The 4,935-nt window shown below is 44.8% G+C and overlaps 1 non-coding gene across 1 annotated transcript; it reads right to left on the bottom strand.

Annotated features, from left to right (window-relative positions):
- Window positions 1-2,403: 2,403 nt before the first annotated feature.
- Window positions 2,404-2,475, bottom strand: trnaq-cug (transfer RNA glutamine (anticodon CUG)). The gene has a single exon. It is a non-coding gene; the product is annotated as a tRNA-Gln (tRNA).
- Between the last annotated feature and the right edge of the window lie 2,460 nt (window positions 2,476-4,935).

Genomic DNA, 4,935 nt, shown 5'->3' with positions numbered 1-4,935 from the left:
ATCCACATTTTTGTATTTTGAAACATTATCTGTATAACCTTTTATGTTCTGGACAAAATATTAAGAACACTTTCTTTTTTGTTTTTTTCTTGTAGGTGAATTGCTGGGGGTGGACTATCTGTACAGCCAGACAGGCAAAACATTGACTCCAGTGCTCCAGAACCCTGAAGAGGAGGACAGGTTGGTGGAGCAAATAAATGACGAGGACCTGCAAGATGAGGGATTTCAGGAGGAGATCATGGAGGACATCACAGTGTCAGTGCTCTGTGAGGATGACCCCTGCCATGATCTTCAAAAGAGCCCCCCATCTTTGACAACCAGTCCTCAGGCCTCTGCTCCACCCCACCCATCCACGTCCAGTAATGGAGAAGGACAGCATCCTGCAAATGATGTATTTTCAGGTTTCAACGGCGGCAGAAGAGTCAGGAATTGAGTGTCCTTAATCAGGGACCGGCTCCATCTGCCTCAATTCCTGTGGCTCAAACCCGGCTTACTGCTCTGAGGGAACCACTGGATGAAGCACCAGTCATATCAGGCCCAAGACACACATTGGTACTTCCACCAAATCAGGAAGGACAGGCTCCTCCTCTGCGGCCTGGTCGCCGGCGCATCAGGGAGCGCCCCATCACACCTGCGCCCACAGTACCTGGTCCCACAGCATCAGAAACTGCACAGCCTGTTTCAGCAGCTGGGTTAGGCACGTTAGTTCTGAACCCAAACATGACTGTGCCAGTGGTGATGGCAGCTTCTGGTACTGCAGCATCCGGTGCAGGCGCAGCTCCACTTCTTCCTGCGTCTGCTGCTCCTCTTCCTACTGTGTCCCGTTTCACTCAGAGGAACAGGCGGCGGCGGGCTCTGGAGGAGGAGAGTGGAGTCCAAAAAAGGAAGTATGTGAGAAGGGTTACCTTCAACACATGCAGCAAATGTGGGCATCCTAAAACAGCAGAGTTTGGCCACAGTAGATATGGTAATGCCACATTTTGCTCGCGTTCATCCAGTGGAATGTCTCTGGATGAGTGGCTGCACCAGCAAAAACATCCACAGTAAACACTGTACAATGTTTGGCCTGTATATATTGTATATAAGCAATTTTCTTATGTTTAAATCAACAAGCCTGTCTGTCTTTATGCAGTGCTGTTGAATTTTATTGTATAATTGTACATTGTGTAATATTTGACCTAATATTTGACCTGTATATGTTGTATATATTTTCACATGGGTGAATGGGCTGAATAGTATTTATAGTCCTGTATGCAGTGTGTGTGTGTGTATTCACTTGTATTTGTTTATATTTGTTCTGATAAATCATATAAACATTTAAGATTCACTCTGATCTTTATCAAAGAAGCTCCCACACAAAAACACGTTTGAATGCTCATTGTTCATATTATTAAACCATAAACAGGTAAACATCACAAGTCATTGGACGGGGCATATAAACTAAAAAACATCTGTTGATATTGTAATATATTTAAACATATCTAAACTAAGCTAAATCAATCATTAATTATTTTACGCACGTTGTGGGATTTAAACATTCCAACAACTCTATACATTGTCGCACAGCCGACAGACTACGGGTTCGAGTCCAGCCCATGGCAGATGATTTGTTTCATATTTCACTTAAACTCCTTTATAATGAACAGGAATATTGCCTCAATACCGCTACACGAGACGTTTGTCCGCGCACAGCGGGGCTCCACATTTTTCTCAACTTTTTCCCTTGCGTGCGACAGCGAGAAAATCGGACCCCTTCTTATGCTAAGCGAGCGCTCTACCATTTGAGCTAATCCCCCTTGTATAAAGGGTCAATTGCAAGTCAATCAGGACTCACTACTCTACATGAAGTGTACTAGTGAAGTATTGGAAGCATCAGACTTTTAATCTGAGGGTCCAGGGTTCAAGTCCCTGTTTGGGCAGAACACTTTGTACTCCCTCTTGCTTGTACTCCCCTTCCCTCTCTGTTAATGTACTTGGACAGAGCTCTGTGAACAGCCAGCCTCTTTGTGTCTTGCCCTCCTTGTGCAAGGTGTCAATGGTCGTCCTTTGGGCAACTGTCAAGTCAGCAGTCTTCCTGTGGTTGTGCAGCCTACAGAACTAGACTGAGACCATTTAAAGGCCTTTGCAGGTGTTTTGTTCATTATCTGGTTAGAGTGGCTCCAGGTGTCTTCAATATTGAACCTTTTCACATATTCTCATTTCCTGACCTACTGAATGTGGGTTTTCATTGGTTGTCGTTATAACCATCAAAATTAAAAGAAATAAACACTTGAAAGTAGAATATCATCAAAAGGTTGATTTATTTCAGTAATTAATGACTACAGCTGGACCAATGCACAGACTGTGGACTTCTCCATAGACTGATCTGTGTAGATAGGACACCAGGATTACTGTCCAAACAAAAGGTTCCACTGAGATTTGAACTCAGATCGCTGGAGTCAGAGTCCAGAGTGCTAACCATTACACCATGGAACCTCCACTATGTGTAAACCTGCCTGGAAGAGAACCAGAGACATGTCTTGTCCACTGAGTTTTTATGGCCTTAACCACTAGTCTTAAATTGGAATGTTTATGACACCATCAAGTGATGATCCTGTGTCAGGATGTTGAACAAGGTCACAGCTTTTGCCTTAAACATAAGCATCTTGTTTGAAGACAAACTTTGACAAACATTGAAGGCCAGTGTTTGGAGTAGTTGTTTGGTTTCTCCATTGTACAGATCAGAGCATGCCTCACTGCACTGGACTGCATATATCCAGGGGTGGACTGCATGTGTCCAGGGGTGGACTGCATGTGTCCAGGGGTGGACTGCATGTGTCCAGGGGTGGACTGCACATATCCAGGGGAAGCACTGCATATATCCAAGGGTGGCAGTAACAGTATTACAAATACTCAAGTTACTGTAATTAAGTAGTTTTTCTGGGTACTTGTACTTTATTTTTAAGCCAGTACTTTTACTTGTACTTAAGTACAAATGTAACAAAATAATGTACTTCGCTATTTTTAACATCACAATTAGTTACTGAGTACACTTATTATTTTGACTAATGACCGGCCTTTTCTTAACCAATAAAGATACCAGTTACAAACTGACCAACATGGCTGACATTTGACTGACTGACAGACAGTCCGTCCTATGACAGCCAGGTGCATGGTCACTGAAGGGGACATCTGATTGGACCCTTGGACCTGATATAAAAACCGCGTGGCGCGAACGACGGTCAGACCCTCCTTCATCAGCTTATGAGGTAAGACGCGGTTTGCTCCTCCTGCTTGTTGTTAGCTTACTAGCTTAACATGTTCATGCTGATAATGTTGCTACATGTTTAAACCTCTAACCCGGGGGTGATGGTGGGGGGGGGGGGGGGGGGGGTGTTCTGGAGCCTATCCCAGCTAACTTCGGGTGAGAGGCGGGTACACCCTGCACAGGTCACCAGTCCATCGCAGGGCAACACAGACAAACAACCATTCACACTCACACCTACAGGCAGTTTAGAGTGACCAATTAACCTAACTTGTCTTTAGAATGTGGAGGAAGCCTGAGTACCCGGAGAGAACCCACGCAGGCACAGGGAGAACATGCAAATTCCACACAAAATCGCCACCCCAGTCAGAATGGAACCAGGAACCTTCTTGCTGTCCTCTTGCAGTCCTCTGCGGCAGCACGGTGGTGCATCATGATGCATTTTGCAGACATGGGCCCCACATTTGGCACAGTAGCTCCACACTGGAATGCATGTCCTCAGGAAAACAAAAAGTTAAAGGTGCTTGTTGGAAGAATTCTACCTTAATTTGCTTTTTACTATTAATTAATTATAGTGTATGGTGATTAATCATTACTATCATAGTCCTGTGATCCTGTTTTATGATTGTGCTTGTGCCTATTCTAAGATGTGTGTATTCTGAGAAGTCGTGTCTGTCAGATAACAGAGGGTATAAGAAGGGAGCTGCTCTGAAAAGACCTTGAGCACTCCTACAGAGGCTGCTGTCTGTGTGTGTGACTGCTCCTTCCTGCAGGAATAAAAGCACTTGAGTGATGAACAGCTGATATTTCCTATCTGTTTTATTCCTAACATAAATTGGTCCTTCGAGCCGGATCCCAATACGCACTTCTCTGGCGGCTGCTTGATAGTGCACACTGACGAGGGTTTGCCTCCGCTAGAAGCAGGGAGCCGCTGGAGGAGGGAGAGCTGACGGGATCCTCATTTGAGGCTGCTCACTAGAGGCTGCTGATCATCCTGATCTCAGAGCAAAATGTGACAAATAGACACCTTTGTTCATTAGTGGGAGCATCACTTTGCAAGGGTGTAATAGCATGGACAGAGGGGGCATGTCCCCACCAATAATTTGATCACCTCCTGAACAATAACAGATTCTCATTGGGTGCAGGAGGGGTTAAATTTCATTGGAATCTTAGGCCCCCACCAATGTCAAACGCAAATCTACACCCTTGTCACTTTACCATTTTTGGAACTCCAGTGAAATCTCCAGTTGCTGTCATCCATTTCCTTTGCTTGTTCTTCTTCCTCTTCCTCTTCCTCCTCTTGCTCTTCTTCTCCCTCTTCCTCCCCAGTGGTGCTGCCAAGGTCCTCCTCTGGTCAATGGAAAATTCCTATGTGGATACTTCCTGGCTGTCAGAGGATGATGTGTTTTCATCAGTGGCCTTGGGGGACCTCAAAATGGCAGCAAGTGCCTCTTCAAAATGTAATCTCCTCTTCATGGTTGCGCGTGGTGATGACTGGCCAGATAAAACTGTACCATGTTCTTCTAGACTTCAAAGATGCACCTACATAAACATGGTGCACACATCCAATAGGAGAACGGACCCTCTGTATGATCTATCTTTTCATCATTTGAATTTACGTGCACGCACACACACACACAATATATTCTCAGCAACACTAACACCACTTGTTTATCAACAAACTTGATTGT

Source organism: Parambassis ranga, unplaced genomic scaffold (assembly GCF_900634625.1).
Source record: "Parambassis ranga unplaced genomic scaffold, fParRan2.1 scaffold_21_arrow_ctg1, whole genome shotgun sequence".
NCBI lineage: Eukaryota > Metazoa > Chordata > Actinopteri > Ambassidae > Parambassis > Parambassis ranga.
Note: the sequence above shows the minus strand (reverse complement) of the source record. Positions and strands in the feature narration are given on the sequence as shown.